Consider the following 18,785-nt stretch of genomic DNA (forward strand, 5'->3'; position numbering starts at 1 on the left):
TTGCAATAGCTGTTATGCAAGAAAAAGATATTAAGGGTATTCAGGTAGGAAAGGATTAAATCAAGCTCTCACTATTCACAGACAATATGTTACTATACTTAGAGAACCCTAAATCCTCCACCAAGAAACTCCTAGAAACAATATACCTGTATAGTAATGTTGCAGTCTATAAAATCAATACACAAAAGTCCATGGATTTCCTATATGCAAACAGTGAGAGAGAAGAAAGTGACATGAAAAACACAATCCCGTTCACAATTGTGCCCCAGAAAATCAACTACCTACGAAATAGCTTAACTAAGGAAGAAAAGGACCTGTACAAAGAAAAGTACAAAATGCTACTTCAGGAAACAAGAGAGGACATGAGAAAATACAAAGATATCCCCTGCTCATGGATCGAGAGAATTAACATTCTAAAAATAGTAATACTTCCCAAAGCATTGTACAAATTCAGTGTGATCCCTATAATGATACCCATGAAATTCTTCATATGGAACAATAAGCCCCCCTGAATAGCGAAAGCAATTCGTGGGAAAAAGAAAATCCGAATGGCAAAAAGGCACATGAGAAAATGCTCTACATCATTACTCATCAGGGAGATGTAGATCAAAACCACAAGGAGATATCATCTCACACCACAGAGACTGGCCCACGTCCAAAAGAACAAAAGCAACCAGTGTTGGCGTGGATGTGGCGACAGTGGGACCCTCCTTCACTGCTGTGGGAATGCCGACTGGTTCAGCCTTTTTGGAAAACAGTATGGACTATTCTAAAAAAATTAGAAATTGAGCTCCCATTTGACCCAGCAATACCATTTCTGGGAATATATCCCAGAGAGGCAAAAAAGTATAATCAAAGTTACATCTGCACATGTTTGTACACTGCAGTAACCAGAATCCGAAAAAAACCTGAGTGCCTGTGAACAGATAACTGATTAAAGAAACTTTGGTACATATACACAATGACGTACTATGTAGCTGTTAGAAAAGATGAAGTCATGAAATTTACATACAACTGATACTACATGGAAAGTATCATGCTAAGTGAAATGAGTCAGAAATACAGGGACAGACATAGAAAGATTGTATTCATCTGGGGAACATAAAGTAAGAAAATAGGAGACAAACACCCAAGAATATCCAAGATAAGTATCAGGACATTTACTCCATGGCTTGGATGCCAGTCGCACGTGCTAGGGAAAAAGGCAGCTCAGATACATAAGGGTCACCAATTAAAGGGTGTTCGGAGGATCATCTCAAGATGGGAGATATATGCTGAAAGTAGACTATAGACTGAATATGATTGCCACTCAATGCCTCTTTTGCAAACCACAGCACCCAAAATAAGAGAGAGAAGAAAAGGGAATGCCCTTCCACAGAGGCAGGGTGGGATGGGGGCGCGAGGGGGGGTGGGAGGGATACTGGGAACAGTGGTGGTGGAGAATGGGCACTGGTGGAGGAATGGGTACTCGATAATTGTATAACTGAAACCCAAGCGCAAAACTTTGTAAGTCTTCAACTGTACCTTGTGGTGTTTCACTAGTAAAAATTTAAAAAATACCATGCAACAAAATTTTTAAAAAATGAATGAGCTCTTGGTTTCTTTTGTCCTTTGGATTGTATCCTGGGATTCCAGTTCATTGATTTCTGTCCTAAGTTTTATTATTTTTTTCCTAGTGCCTGGTTTGGGCTCCTTTTTTGACCATTTTCCAAGATCTTAAGCTGTGAAGTTAGTTATTGCTGTGGGCCCCTTTTTCATTCTTGATGAACACTTTCAGAGCTATAAACTTTATTCTTAACACTGGTGTTGTTTCCCACAAGTTCTGGTAGTTCGTGTTCTCATTTTCATTTGTTTCCAGGAATCTTTTGATTTCCTCTTTGATTTCCTTTCTAAACAACTGGCTGTTCAGTAATGAGCTGTTTAATTTCTAGATGTTTGAATTTATTGTTCGTTTCTGTGTGTGATTCATTTCCATTTTCTGTGCATCATGGTCTAAAAGGATAGTTGGTATAACATCTGTCCTCTTAATTACAAGGATGTATGTTTTGTGGCTCAGTATGTGGTCTGTCTTGTAGAATGTCCCATGTGCACTGGAGAAGAATGTGTATTCAGCCTTTTGGGGATGAAAGGTCCTGTATGTCTACTAATCCCCTCTCTTACATTTATTTCCTCAAATAAAGTATCTCCTTGCTGAGCTTTAGTCTGGTTAATCTATCAAGAGGTGACAGAGCTGTGTTAAAATCTCCAATTACTATTGTGTTGCTATCAATGTGTTTATCAAGTATATTAGCATTTGTTTCAAGTATTTTATTCGTCCCTCATTTAGGAATGTGAGTTCTTCTTGTTGTACTGATCCCTTTATCATAAGGAATGACCTTCACTGTCTCTTGGAAACTTCTTCAGCATGAAATCTATGTGATTTGACACTCGTATGGAAACCCTAGTTTTTTTGAAAGGGGTTGTTTGCTTGGAAAACAAGCAAAGTCAATTGTTTTCCAACAATTGATTTTGAGCCCTTGTTTGCTTTGAATACTCAGATGTGTTTCTTGTAGGCAGTATAATGTTGGGTTTAATTTTATAATGCATTCTGCCGCTCTTGTTCCTCTTGAATGGTGCATTTCATCATTGGCATTGAGAGAGATTATTGTGATGGGTATATGTGCCATCTTTATTTAGGAGTTTGATATACTTGTGTAACATGTATTAGCTTAAAGTAGCCTAAATATTTCTTCTTCTAACATTGGTTTTGTTTCTATGAATTGCCTGATTTGTTTTTTATCTGTAACGTTGTATATTGTTCCTTCAAATTTGAATGAGAGTCTGGCTGGCTAAGGTATTCTTGATAAGACGTTCATTTCATTGAGTTTGTTCACTATATCCCACCCTGGTCTTCAGGTCTGGAGGATTTCATCTGATAAGTGTTTCCGTGAATCTTAGGGATGCTACATTACAAGCAATTTCCTTTTTTGATCTTGTTGCTTTCAGTAGTCTACCTCTAGTTATGGTTTTCATAATTATGATTAGGATGTGTCTTGGGGTATTCTTATTTGGATTAATTTAGCTGGTACCCTTTGGACATCCTGGATTTGGGTGCATGCATTCTCCAGTTCTGGGAACTTCTCAGCAATGATAAGTTTTTTTTAAAAAAATTATTATTGGTGAAAAACGATGAGGTACAGTTGTAGTATTACAAATTGTTGTGCTAGGATTTCAATTATACAATGATCAAAAACTTATCCCTCCACCAGTGCCCATTCTCCACCACCACTGATCCCAGTATCCCTCCCACACACCATCCCCCCCATCCCAACGTACCTCTGTGGCAGGGCATTGCCTTTTGTTATCTCTCTCCTTTTGAGTGCTGTGGTTTGCAGAGGAGACATTGAGTGGCAATCATATTCGGTCTACAGTCTACTCTCACTACGCATCTCCCATTCTGGGAGGAAATTCTCAACACCCTTTATTTGGTGCTCCATTATCTATATGAGCTGCCTTTTCCCCTAGCATGTGAGGCTGGCCTCGAAGCCATGGAGTAATCCTCCTGGTACTTATCTTGGCTATTCTTGGGTGTTGGTCTCTTATTTTGTTACTTTATTTTCCCCAGACAAATGCAATCTTTCTATGACTATCCCCTTCTTTCTGAGTCATTTCACTTAACATGATACTTTCCATGTAGTACCACTTGTAGGTAAATTTCATGACTTCATCTTTTCTAACAGCTGCATAGTACTCCATTGTGTAGATGTACCAAAGTTTCTTTAAACAGTCATCTGTTCTTGGTCACTCAAGTTTTTACCAGATTTTAGTTATTGTAAAGAGTGCTGCAATGAACAAACAAGTGCAGATGTCACTTCGACTATATTTTCATGCCTCTCTGGGATATATTCCCAGGAATGGTATTGCTTGGTAAAATGGGAGCTCAATTTCTAAATTTTGAGAATCGTCTATACTGTTTTCCAAAAGGGTTGAACCAATCGGCATTACCACCAGCAGTGAAAGAGAGTCCCTTTCTTGCCACATCCACGCAAACACCGGTTGCTTTTGTTATTTTGGATGTGGACCAGTCTCTGTGGTGTGAAATGATATCTCATTGTAGTTTTGATCTGCATCTCCTTGATGATTAAGGATATGTAGAGCATTTTCTCATGTGCCTTTTAGCCATTCTGATTTCTTCTTTGAGAAAGTTTCTGTTCATTTGTTCGCCCCATTTTTCGATGGGGTTGGATGTTTTCTTCTTGTGGAGTTTAACCAGTACTTTGTATATCCTTGATATCAACCCCTTGACGGATGTGTATTCGGTGAATATCCTTTCCCATTCTGTAGACTGTCTTTGTATTTTGGTCACTGTTTCTTTTTGGTGCAGAAGCTTCTTAGTTTAACTTAGTCCCATTTGTCTATCTCTGTTTTCACTTGCTTGACCAGATGTGTGACAACTTTGAAGATAACAATAGCTTCAATGTCATGGAGGGTTTTGCCAACTTGGTCTTCAATGTACCTTATGGATTCTGGTCTGATATTGAGGTCTTTAATCCATTTTGATCTTACTTTTGTACATGGTGTTACACAGAGATTTGAGCCCACTTTTTTCCATGTAGCTGTCCATTTTGCCAGCACCATTTGTTAAAAAGGCTTTCCTTGCTCCAGTTCACATTTCTTGCCCCCGTATCAAAGATTACATAATCATATGCTTGGGGGGAAATGTCTGTATATTCAGCCCTGTTCCATTGGTCTGAAGCTCTGCCTTTGTTCCAGTACCATCCTGTTTTAATTATTACTGCTTTGTAGTAGAGTTTGCAGTTAGGGAGGTTGATTCCTCCCATTTTCTTTTTCCCAAGATTTGCTTTAACTATTCGTGGGTGCTTATTGTTCCATATGAATTTCAGGAGTGTTTGCTCCATTTCTTTGAAGAATGTCATGGGTATCGTTATAGGGATCGCATTGAATTTGTACAATGCTTTGGGAAGTATTGTCATTTTTACAATGTTAATTCTCTTGATCCATAAGCAGGGGATATTTTTCCATTTCCTCGCGTCCTCTTTTATTTCCTGAAGTAGCATTTTGTAGTTTTCTTTGTACAGGTCCTTTACTTCCTAAGTTAAGCTGATTCTTAGTTGATTTTCTGGGTCACAATTGTGAATGGGATTGTTTTTTTCATGTCACTTTCTTCTCTCTCACTATTTGCATGTAGGAAATCCGTGAAATTTGGTGTATTGATTTTATAGCCTACAACTTTATTATACAAGTCTGTTGTCTCTAGAAGTTTCTTGGTAGAGATTTTAGGGTTCTCTAAGTATAATATAATATCTGCAAATAGTGAGATCTTCATTTCTTCATTTCCTACCTGTATGCCCTTAATATCTTTTCCTTGCCTAATGGCTATTCCAAGTACTTCCAGTGCTATATTGAACAGCAGTAGAGAGAGTGGGCATCCTTGTCTCATCCCTTATCTTAGGGGGAAGGCTCTCAGATTTTCCCCATTGAGAATAATGCTTGATGTAGGCTTGTGGTCGATGGCTTTAACTATATTGAGGAAAGTCCCCTCTATCCCCATTTTGACTAAGGTTTTCATCATAAACTGGTGCTGGATCTTGTCAAATGCTTTCTGTGCATCTATTGATATGATTATATGGTTTTGTCTTTTCTTTTGTTGATATGATGGATTATGTTGATTGATTTCTGAATGTTACACCATCCTTGCATCCCGAGATGAATCCCACTTGGTCATGGTGTATGATCTTTATGATGAGTTGTTGAATTCTATTTGCTAGTATTTTGTTCAGAATCTTCGCATCCGTGTTCATCAGAAATATCAGCCTGTAGTTTTCTTTTCTTGTAGCGTCTTTGTTTGCTTTTGGTATTAGAGAGATATGGGCTCCATAGAAACTGTTTGGGAGACTTTCTGTTTCTTCTATTTCCTGAAAATCTTGAGGAAATCTTGGAATAGTTCCTCTTTATATGTATGGAAAAATTGGCTAGTGAATCCATCTGGACCTGGGCTTTTGTTTTTGGGAAGACTTTTGATTACAGTTTCAATTTCCTTGATGTTAATAGGTCTATTCAGGTACTCTAGATCTTGGTTCAGCCTTGGTAGGTTATAGGAATCCAGGAATTTATCCATTTCTTCTAGTTTCTCTTGTTGAATGGCATACAGACTTTCAAAGTTGTCTCTGATGATCTTTTGAATTTCTTTGGTTTCTGTTGTGATAGGTTTTCTCACTCTTTTTCTTTGTGAGTGTTTCTAGTGGGTTTTTTTTTTATCTTATTTATTTTCTCCAAGAACCAGCTCTTGGTTTCATTGATCGTTCATATTTATTTTTTGTGTTTCCATGTTGTTGACTTCTGCTCTAAGTTTTATGATCCCTTCCCTCTGCCTGATTTGGGCTCCTTTTGTTGATCCTTTTCTAAGATATTGAGCTGTGAAGTCAAGTCTTTTATGTGGGCCCTTTCTTCCTTCCTGAGAAATGCTTGCAGAGCTACAATTTTTCCCCTTAACACAGCTTTTGCTGCATCCTATAAGTTCTGGTAATTCGTGCCTTCATTGTCATTTGTTTCCACGTATCTTTTGACTTCGTCCTTGACTTCCTTCCTGATCCACTCTTTGTTCGACATTAACTTGTTTAATATCCAGGTGTTTGATTTGGTTCTCCGTGTCTGTGTGTGATTCCCTTCTATTCTCAGTGCATTGCGGTCTTAAACGATTGTTGATACTATTTCTATCTTCCTGATTGTATTGAGGTATGTTTTGTATCCTAGCACATGGTCTATTTAGGAAAATGTTCCATGTGCACTGGAGAAGAATGTGTAGTCTTTCTTTTTGGGGTATAAATCCCTATACAGTTCTAGAAGCCCTCTCTCTTCTATTTCTTCTTTCACAGCCAATCTTTCCTTGTTGAGTTTTGTTCTTGTTGATATATTCAGAGATGATAAGGCGATGTTGAAGTCTCTAGTTACTGTTGTGTTGCTAGCAATGTCCTCTTTAAAATTCGTTAGCAGTTGTTTTAAATATTTAGCTGTTCCCTCATTAGGTGCATATATATTTAAGAGTGTGATTTCTTCCTCTTTTACATATCCCTTGATGAATAGAAAATAGCCTTTGCTGTCCCTTCTAATCATTTTCAACCTGAAATCGATGTTGTCGGATTCTAGTATGGCCAATCCAGCTTTTTTGAGGGAGCTGTTCTCTTGCAGGATTGTTTTTCATCCTTTAACTTTTAGTCTGTGTTTGCCCTTACTGTTGAGATGAGTTTCTTGTAGGCAGCAGAATGTTTGTTTCTGTCTCTGATTCCATTTTTCTACTCTGTGTCTCTTACGTAGTGAATTTAGACCATTGACATTCAGAGATATTCAGAGATATTGTTATGGGGTTTTGTTCCATCTTTCTGTAAGGGGTTGTTGTGCTTGTAGGGTTTGTCTTGTCTTATTTAGCCCCTTTAACCCTTGTTTTAGGTTTGGTTTTGATCTATGAAGTTCCTGAGCTGCTGTTTTTCTAGAAAATAATGTACTATTCCTTCGAGTTTGTGCGAGAGTTTAGCCAGATAGAGTAGGTGAAGCTTTCATTTCAGTGAGTCTTTTCACTATATCTCACCATTACATTCGGGCTTGGAGGGTTTCCTCTGATAGGTCTGCTGTGAATCTAATGGTTGCTCCATTGTATGTGATTTCCTTCTTTGACCTTGCTGCTTGCAGTATTGTGCCTCTATCAGCGGCATCGATCATTCTTATTATGATATGTCTTGGAGTGTTTTCGTTAGGGTCTCTTTAGGCTCGTATCTTACGGGTTTCTTGAATCTGAATGGCTGCATTGTGGAGCTCTGGGAATTTTTCAGCAATGATTTGTTTGACCATGGATTTTTCATTGGGATTGTTTCCCTGAGCTTCTGGTACTCCTATGTTTCTAATGTTGTTCCTCTTGGAATCGTCTCTTAGGGCTCTGATTCCCTCTAGAGGTATTTTAAGGTTTCTTGCCATTGTTTGTTTTTGCCTGTTGGCTTGATGCAGCTTATCTTCCACCTCACTGATTCTGTCTTCAGCTGTGGTCATTCTACGTTTGAGGGCAGAGACTGAGTTTTTATTTCATCTACGGAATCTTTTTTTTTTAATTTATTTAAAAATCCTACCCCCGTGCCTGGCTATTCCTCGCCGGGGCCCCTTGGAGGGGAGCGGGTTGAGCTTTCCTCCCCGCCCTGACCAGGGTCCTGGCAGCCGAAGACCTCCAGGACCAGCCACCACCATGCTGAGACCACTCTCCGCACACCTGAAGGTACCGGCAGAGGGACAAAACCACGTGGGTTCCGGGGCCAAGATCTCCAAGCCTACTCGGATTGGAGTCGAGCATCCTCCACCCACATCCTCCAAATTCCAGTAGGCGGGGGTCACACCCACCAACTGGCCCCCTGGTGCCGTGTAATCCCATCAGCGGCCAAGACTCAGAGACTATAAAAACCAGTTCCCGGAACCGCGCGGCCGCATTTGTGGCCGCACGACATCTTATTATGACATCTCATTCCTACTTTGACAAACTGGCAGGCTACCAAATTTACCCTTCCCACACAGCAGAGTCTGGCAAACTCCCTGTGGCGTACCCAATATGCCAAATACCAGTAACAATGATGGGTCTCATTCTCCTAAAGAGCCTTGAATATAATCTCAGGGCTAGGATGAAAGAGACGTTACTGGGGCCTGCTCGAGGCAATCGACGAATAACAGGATGATTTGTGATTTGTGATTTATTTATTGAATCACTGTGGGAAAAGTTACAAAGCTTTCAAGTTTAAGTCTTGGTGATGCAAATATCACATTTCCCTTTACCAATGCTTATTTTTCACCATGGAGAACCCCAATAACCCCCCCTCCCAACCCTCCCAATGCCTGTGAGGCAGATGAATTCTAGTTAACACTCTATCTACTTTGACTCGATTTAGTTTCGACAAAAGATGCACCCTTATTATTTAGAGTTTACATCCCCAAATCAGACATGCTGAGAAGGCATTGTGAAATAATTTGTTTTCTACAGCTGGTCACAGGAATTAAACAATGTCGCATGGCCACTATTGCTGCCGCACGATTTTGGATTTCTGGTATTTTACTTATTAATCCAGTAAGTATTTCTGCTGAGAGAAAGATAATTATGAGATTGGTTTCTGTGCTCTGGAGCCATGGCCGTGCCAGAGAGCTGCTCTTGGGGGGCAACTCGTGACCTTGGTAGGGCGTGAACGACTAGCTGGGAACACCCCCCTTTCCATGAGGTTTTAGCTGCCCCATCACGACCAGCTAATACCTGGCTTTCCACAAAGCTCCCAAGAAGCTGCCATCTTTCTTTCCAGAGGGAAAAAGGCAAAAGGAACCAACACCCTTTCCCCTCTGGGCAGGCATGGTGGCGTGGATTAAGGCATAGTCCATTCACTTTTCTGCTGCAAGCTGCCGGGCTCTGCATTAAGTCCTTGTGCTTCTGGAGCCATGGCCATTCCAGAGAGCCGCTTGTGGGAGGCAACCTGTGACCTCGGTAGGGGGTGAAGGACGAGCTGGGAACGCCCCCCTTCCCATGAGGTTTTAGTCGCCCCCATCACGACCAGCTCATACCTGGCTTTCCACAAAGCTCGCAAGCAGCTGCCATCCCTCTTTCCAGAGGGAAAAAGGCCCATCTACAGAATCTTTTAATCGTCACATTTCTATGCATAGCTTTCCAATTTCTGCTCTCATTTCTTCCTGTATTTTCTCGATTGTACAATCCATTGTTTCTTTCATGTCCTCTTTCAATTTACTGGATATCTGTCTGAGTGTTTCATTGAGTTAATTGAACATCTTCATGACTTCGTACCTTAATTCTTTGTCAGAGAGGTCTCTTAGGTGAGTAGCACCTACTGAGGCTTCTGGACTCTTTTCATGGTCCCCCCCCCTTTTTGCGGATTTGCGTTGTTTCTTATTTGTTGGTGTGTAGGCTTAGGAACTGTGATGTTACACTAGATTTCTTGTTGTATTAAAGTACCTGTTTGGGCAGGGGGAGCCGGGAATGCTTCTCTTTCCGGCGCCCCACGGGCCTCTATCCACTGAACCGGACCCCCTCCACCGGGCAACCAGAGGCCACTTGGGGAACATTGGTCCGAGTGCTGCGGGAATCCCCATCTGCCTCATCGACCCCTGTATTCTAGGTGGGTAGGGGAAGCTGGGACTGCTCCTCCTTCCCACGACCCGCATGCCTCTTCCCTCTGAACTGGACCCCCTCCGCCGGACAACCAGATGCCACTTTGGGGGACGCCGGCCTGAGTGACTTGCGGGACTCCCCATCTCCCTCATCCATTCCAGGTTCTTTGGTGGGAGTTTCCCCAGGACCGGCAGGGGCGTGGCCACTACGTAGGGGGTGAGGGCTCCCAGAAGTGGGCGTGGCCTTCTCCAGGGCAAGCGGGCACTCCCAATCTGAGCACTCAGGACTTTCATCTCAGCCTTTTTCACCTAATACCGACCAAAAATTTCTGACCATCTCTACTACAATACAACAATATTCCATTCGCCTACTCCAATTCTAACAAAAGACCAGTACGAAATAAGCTATACAAGCCCAATATTACAGAGCACCTCCTCCAAAGCTTCACTCAATGCCTGTTATAATCCAAAGAATAATGCCTGACTGAGAGGAAGGTCGGAGTCTAGAAAGGGAGAAGGGTGACTACCATCGACCGACCTTATCCAGAATCCTTTCCCATGATAAAAGGGAACAGTACTTGTTAATTTCAGGGTTCTACCTCTAGACAACCAAAACAACATGAAGAAACAGCACAAATCTCCACTACAAGGAGAAGACAAAGAAAAGAATCCTGAATCCTCAACCGAGGTTATCCACAATTATGCTCTCTTCTACAAAGAATTCCGAGACGAAATGCAAAGGATGTTCAAGGATCTACTCAAAGGATCAATGGAGGAGATATCCAGAAAACTAAAGGAAGAAATGAAAGAAACAATAGAACAGATAATCAAGAAAATACAGGAAGTAATGAGAGCAGAAATAAAAATGCTACAAAAAGAAGTGTCACAAATAAAGTATTTGGTAGACGAAATTATAAACTCACTAAGTAACCTTAGTAGTAGGATGAGAGGATCAGTGAGCTTGAAGATGAGCAACAGAAATCCCATAGGGAACAATAAGCAATGGGAAAATCTCTCAAAATGGCTCTAAGGAGAATCAGAGACCTAGGGGATGACACCAAGAGTAACAAAATTAGAATCATTGGAGTAACAGAAGGACAGGGAGACAATCCCAATGAAAAATCCATGGTCAAAGAAATCATTGCTGAAAAGTTCCCAGAGTTAAGGAACGCAGACATCCAGATTCAAGGAGCCGGAAGGGTGCCAGTTAAAAGAGACCCCAATAAAAACACTCCAAGGTATATCATAGTCAGAACGATGGATGCTGTGGACAGAGACACGATACTACAAGCAACAAGGTCAAAGAAGGAAATCATATATAAAGAAGTACCCCTTAGATTCACAGCAGACCAATCAGAGGCACCCCTTCAAGCATGAAGGCAATGGTGGGATAGAGTGAAAAAACTCAATGAAATGAACGCCTCACCGAGATTACTTTATCCAGCTAAATTCTCACTCAAATTCGATGGAATGATACACCACTTTGGAGATAAACAACAGCTCAGAAACTTCATAGACTCAAAAACAAATCTAAAAGAAGGACTAAAGAGGATCCTTTAAGATAAGGAGGAAAACACTTATAAACACCACCAAACCCTACAGAAAGATGGAACAAAACCCAATAATAATCTCTCTCAAGTCAATGGTTTAAATGCACGAATCAAGAGACTGAGTGGCAAAATGAATTCAGAGACAGAACCCAAAATTCTGCTGCCTACAAGAAACTCATCTCAACAGTCAGAGCAAACACAGACTCAAAGTGAAAGGATGGAAAAAAATCCTGCAAGAAAACAGCTCCTTCAAAAAAGCTGGGATGGCCATACTAGTATATGACAACATTAATTTCACGTTGAAAAAGATTAGAAAGGGACAGTGAAGGCTATTTTCTCATCATCAAGGGATTATAACAGGACGAAATCACACTCTTAAATGTATATGCACCTAACGAGGGAACAGCTAAATACTTAAAACAACTGCTAACAGATTTTAAGTAGGACATTGCTAGCAACACAATAGTAGCTGGAGATTTCAACATCACCTTATCACCTCTGGATAGATCAACAAGAACAAAACTCAGCAAGGAAATATTGGTTTTGCAAGAAGAAATAGTAGAGAAAGTATGTATAGACCTGTACAGGACTTTACACCCCAAAAAGAAAGAATATATTATTCTCCAGTGCACACGGAACATTTTCCAAAATAGACCATGTCCTAGGCCACACAACATACCTCCACAGAATCAGGAAGATAGAAATAGTATCAACAATCTTTTCAGACCACGATGTACTGAGAATAGAAGTGACTCACACACAGACACGGAGAACCAAATCAAACAACTGGAAACTAAACAACTCAATACTGAACAACGGGTGGGTCAGGAGGAAGTCAAGGACGAAATCAAAAGATACCTGGAAATAAATGAGAATGAAGGCACGAGCTACCAGAACGTATGGGATGCAGCAAAGCTGTTAAGGGGAAAAATTATAGCTCTGCAAGCATTTCTCAGGAAGGAAGAAAGGGCCCACAAAACCAACTTAACTTCACAGCTCAAGATCTTAGAAAAGGATCTACAGAAGGAGCGCAAATCGGGAAGAAGGAAAAAGATCATAAAACTTTGAGCATAAATCAACTGCATGGAAACCAAAGAAACAATCCTAAAGATCAATGAAAACAAGAGCTGAGCTGGTTATTCGAGAAAATAAATAAGATAAAAAAAAACCACTAGCAACACTCACAAAGAAACAGAAAGAGAGAACCCCAAAAACTGAATCCGAAAGAAGAATGAGGGTATTACAACAGAAACCAAAGAAATTCAAAATATCATCAGAGACTACTTTGAAGTCTGTATGCCATTCAACAAGAGAACCTAGAAGAAATGGATAAATTCCTTGATTCCTAGAACCTACCAAGGCTGAATCAAGAAGATCTAGAGTACCTGAATAGACCTATTAACATCAAGAAAATTGAAACTGTAATCAAAAGTCTTCCCAAAAACAAAATCCCTGGTTCAGATGGATTTACTAGCCAATTTTTCCAAACATTTAAAGAGGAACTATTCCCAGTACTTCTCAAGCTTTTCCAGGAAATTTAAGAAACAGAAACGCTCCCAAACAGTTTCTATGAAGCCCATACCTCTCTAATACCAAAAGGAAACAAAGACACCACAAAAAAGAAAATAATAGGCCAATATCCCTGATGAACATGGATGCGAAGATTCTGAACAACAGAAAATAGAATTCAACTACTCTTCCAAAAGATCATACACCATGACCAAATGGGATTCATCCCAGGGATGGAAGAATGGTGTAACATTCAGAAATCAATCAACATAATCCATCATATAAAAATAAAAGATAATAATCATATGATCATATCAATTGTCAAATGCAGAGATAGCATTTGACAAGATCCAGCACCCGTTTATGATGAAAACCCTATCCAAAATGGGGATAGAGGGGACTTTCCTTAATATAATTAAAGCCATCTACCACAAGCCTACATCAAGCATTATCCTCAATGGGGAAAAACTGAGAGCCTTTCCCTTAAGATCATGGATGAGACAAGGATGCCCACTCTCTCCACTACTGTTCAATATAGCACTGGAAGTACTTGCAATAGCGAATAGGCAAGAAAAAGATATTAAGGACATCCAAGTAGGAAATGAAGAAATCAAGCTCTCACTATTTGCAGATGATATGATACTATACTTAGAGACCCATGAAAGCTCTAAAAGAAAATTGTGAAACAATAGACTTGTGTAGAAAAGTTGCAGGCTGTAACATCAATATCCCAAAGTCCATGGATTTCCTATATGGAAATAGTGAGAGAGAAGAAAACGGCATGAATAAAACAATCCCGCTCACATTTGTACTCCAGAAAATAAACTACCTAGGAATCAACTTAACTAAGGAATTAAAAGACCTGTACAAAGAAAACTACAAAACGCTACTTCAGGAAATGAAAGAGGATGCGAGGAAATGGAAAAATATCCCCTGTTCATGGATCGGCTTATTTAACATTGTCAAAATGGCAATACAACCCAATGCAGTGTACAAATTCAATGTGATCCCTACTACAATACCCATGAAATTCTTCAAAGCAATGGAGCAAACAATCCTGAAATTTATATAGAACAGTTTTAATCCCCCACGAATAGTTAAAGCAATTCTTGGGAAAAAGAAAATGGGAGGAATCAACCTCCCTAACTTCAAACTCTACTACAAAGCAGTAATAATTAAAACAGCATGGTACTGGAACAAAGGGAGAACTGCACCAATGGAACAGGGTTGAATATACTGACATCTCCCCTCAAACATATGATCATTTAATCTTTGCTAAAGGAGCAAGAAATGTGAAGTGGAGTAAGGGAAGCTTTTTTAACAAAAGGTTCTGGCAAAACTGGACAGCTACATGCAAGAAAATGGGCTCAGATCTCTGCTTAACACCATGTACAAAAGTAAGATCAAAATGGATTAAAGAGCTCAACATTGGACCGGAATCCATAAGGTACATTGAAGACAAAGTTGGCAAAACCCTCCATGATATAGAAGCTAACGGTATCTTCAAAGATGTCACACCACTGGCCAAGCAGGTGAAAACAGAGATAGACAAATGCGACTATCTTAAACTAAGAAGCTTCTGCACCTCAAAAAAACAGTGACTAAAATACAAAGACAGTCTACAGAATGGGAAAGGATATTCACCGAATACACATCCTTCAAGGGGTTGATATCAAGGATATACAAAGCACTGGTTGAACTCCACAAGAAGAAAACATCCAACCCCATCAAAAAATGGGGCGACCAAATGAACAGAAACTTTCTCAAAGAAGAAATCCGAATGGCTAAAAGGCACATGAGGAATTATCATTATCATTAATCATGAGGGAGATTCAGATCAAAACAACAATATGATATCATCTCACACCACAGAGACTGGTCCACATCCGAAAGAACAAAAGCAACTGGTGTTGGAGCGGATGTGGCAAGAAAGGGATCCTCCTTCACTGCTGGTGGGAATGCCGTCTGGTTAAGCCCTTTTGGAAAACAGTATGGACGATTCTCCAAAAATTATAAATTGAGCTCTCATTTGACCCAGCAATACCACTCCTGGGAATATGCCCCGGAGAGACCAATAAAGTATAGTCGAAGCGACATCTACACTTGTTTATTCATTGAAGCACTGTTTACAATAGCTAGAAGATGTTAAAAGCCTGAGTGCCTGTGAACAGATGACTGGTTAAAGAAACTTTGGTACATCTACACAATGTAGTACTATGAAGCTGTTAGAAGAAATGAAGTTATGAAATTTACATACAAGTGATACTACATGGAAAGTATCATGCTAAGCATGGTAAGTGAAAGGAGCCAGAAAGAGAGAGACAGACATAGAAAGATTGCATTCATCTGGGGAACATAAAGTAACAAAATAGGAGACTAAGAGCCAAGAATAGCTGTGATAAATACCAGGAGGTTTATTCCATGGCTTGGAGGCCAGACACACCCTCTAGGGGTAAAGGCAGCTCAGATAGAGAAGGGAGCACCAAATAAAAGATGCTGGGAAGATCCGCCCAGGATGGGAGATGCATACTGAAAGTAGACTATAGACTGAACATGACTGCCACTCAATGCCTCTTTTGCAAACCACAGCACCCAAAAGGAGAGAGAGAACAAAAGGGAGTGCCCTGCCACAAAGGCAGAGTGGCATGGGGGGATGGGGGGGTGGGAGGGATACTGGGATTTGTGGGGTGGAGAATGGCACTGGTGGAGGGATGGGTAATTGATCATTGTATAACTGAAACCCAAGCACAAAAATTTGTAAGTCTACAACTGTACTTCATGGTGTTTCACAAATAAAAATTAAAAAATAAAATAAAATAAACACACACACAAAAATAAAGTACCTTCAGCCGCCTGCCTAAAATTAAGCCACACCCACTTCTACCAAAGCCACTCTCACCTCTGTAGAGGCCGCGCCCCCACGGGAGCCTGGTGTTGGGGGGTGGGGTGGGTAAAGGCTGTGTGTGGATGTAGACCGGCGGAGCAGCATTTCGGCAAAGAGGAAGAGGCTCAGGTCTGCTTTACACGCACAGTCCGAGGGGATGCCTGGTGTTTTGCAGGGCGGAAGCCAACTCCCGGATTCGAATGCTGGGGGTCAGACTGACCTGGGTGGGGGAGAAGACCAGCGGAGTAGCATTGGGGGGAAGAGGAAGAGGCTCAGATTGAAGATAGTTTTGAAGATTGCTTCTTTTTCAGGGTTTTATTCTTGCCAATGATCCTTATGTTGCTCCTCTTGACATCATACCAATTTTTTCTTGTCATCTGTTAGTTTATTTTGAGGGTCCTTTCCACCTTCTGCTGTAGTCTGGAGATGCGCGGTACCTTGTCATTTTGTTTGCATTTTTCTCAGTTCTGCTCTCATAGCCTTCTGTGTTTTATTGCTGGTGCATTCCATGGTTTTTTTGATATCCTTGGTCACTTGACATACCGTCACTCATCGATTTGCTCGAGTGGTTGCCAGCAACGTCTCCATTCATCCCTGTTCGTGCTAATGTAGCCCAATGGCAAGGAACACGAAGAGCCTCAAATTGATCATTCAGGGTCTTGACGAAGAAGTCTGACCATCTCATAGGTGGGCGGCCACATGATCTTTTGACATCCCGTGGAATCCAGTCAGTAATGGCTCTAGTCCAGCCGTCATCTCCAAATCTTATTACGTGTCCAGCCCATATTTATTGTAGAACTCTTCAAAATTGACAGAATCTGGAAACAACTCATAAGCCCAAGAAGAGATGACTGGTTAAAGAAACTATGGTACATCTATACAACAGAATACTATGCAGCAGTTATGAAAAATGAAGTAATGAGATTCTCCTATAAATTGATGGAATGGAGAGTATCATGCTGAGTGAAATGAGTCAGAAGGAGGACAGATATATAATAATTGCACTCATTTGTGGAATATAAAAATATTGTATGAAACTAATACCCAAGGACAATAGAAATGGAATAATGGCAAGGAGGATTAGTCCATGGTTGAAGTACTTCTTCAAGTACTGGGGCAGATGGCAGTTGGGATAGAGAAGGGTCCATTATGACAAAGATGGAAATGATCACGCTGGATAAGAACTGCATGCTTAAAGTAAGTAAAGAAACAAACATGATAATCTCTCAATATCTGTATTGAAAACCATAATGCCAAAAAGGAAAGAGATAGAGAAAGAGAGAGTTAGAGAGACAGAAGAAAAGTACTTGTCACAGAGCCATAGAGGCAAGCTGGTGGAGGCAGTGTGACGGGAGGGAAACGGGATGATGGTGGTGGGAAATGGACACTGACAGAGGGATGAGTGCTGGACCATTGTATGACTGAAACCCGATCATGAACAGCTTTGCAACTGTGTATCTCATGGTGACTCAAAAAAGACTCTTTATCACTAATAATCAGAGAAATGCAAATCAAAACAATAATAAACTTACACTTCATAACTTTGAGGCTGGAACACATCAAAAAGATTGGAAACTACCAGTACTGGTAAGGATGTGGTATAAAAGGAACCATCATTCACTAGGTTTGGGAATGTTGACTGCTTCGACAGTATGAAAGCTTCTCATAGAAATTGATCACTTGATCATTTGACTTCCCATTAATCATCAATTTGCTCAAGTGGGCGCCAGTAACGTCTCCATTCGTCCCAGTTGCGTGCTAGTGTAGCCTAATGGCGTCTGTTCGTTCTAGGAACATGAAGAGCCTCTAACTGAACGTTCAGGGTCTTGACGAAGAAGTCTGACCATCTTGTAGGTGCGAGTCCATGCCGTCTTTTGACGTCCCATGGAATCCAGTCGGCAATGGCTCTAGTCCAGCAGTCATCTCCAAATCTCATTACGTGTCCAGCCATTCTGATTTTCAATGCCTTGGCAAACGAGACAGCGTCCCTGAATCTTGACTGTCAACAGAGGTCGGAACTCTGGATTCTTTCTCTCATTTGAGTGAAGCATGATACTCCAAGCATAGCTCTTTTGATTCCTCTTTGAGAGACCTGAATAGCATTCTCATCGTGTTTGCATAGGGCCCAGGTCTCTGAGGCGTATGTTAATGCAGGAAGAACAGTGGAATCAAAGAGATGTGCCCAGAGCTGAAGGTTCTTTGTCCTCTTAGCTATTTCTTCGACGCTGTTGAAGGCGTTCCAAGCCGCTCTCTTCTTCCTGCGCAACTCAGGTGCCAGATCATTCATCATGTTGACTTCTCGACCTAAGTACACATAACTGTTGCATTCAGAGATGGTCATTCCATTGAGAACGAATGGAAGGTCAGGAACGAGACTGTTTCTCATAAACATTGTCTTCGTGAGATTCAGCTGTAATCCGACATTTCCACACTCATGATCGAAGTCGGCCAGCATTTGTGCCGCTTGGGTAATGTTTGGCATTAGAAGAACGATGTCATTAGCAAAGCGGAGGTGGTGTAATTGCCAACCTTCTATCTTCACTCCCATTCCTTCCCATTCCAGTTCTCATAGAAATTAAAAAACTGAAAACTGGGGAAAAAAAGAATGAAAAGAAAAAATTAAGAATTTCAACTCAAAATATATGTAGAGATGAGGTCACTTGCTTGCATACGTTTGGCCCTGGATCCACCCCCAGCACTGC

General features: G+C 40.8%; 1 pseudogene; it reads right to left on the reverse strand.

The window, feature by feature from the left end:
* LOC130034117 (glyceraldehyde-3-phosphate dehydrogenase-like) overlaps positions 1-16,188 on the reverse strand; it is a 55,473-nt pseudogene extending 39,285 nt beyond the window's left edge.
* Between the last annotated feature and the right edge of the window lie 2,597 nt (positions 16,189-18,785).

Source organism: Sorex fumeus, unplaced genomic scaffold, assembly GCF_029834395.1.
Source record: "Sorex fumeus unplaced genomic scaffold, SorFum_2.1 ptg000058l, whole genome shotgun sequence".
NCBI classification, from domain to species: Eukaryota; Metazoa; Chordata; class Mammalia; order Eulipotyphla; family Soricidae; genus Sorex; species Sorex fumeus.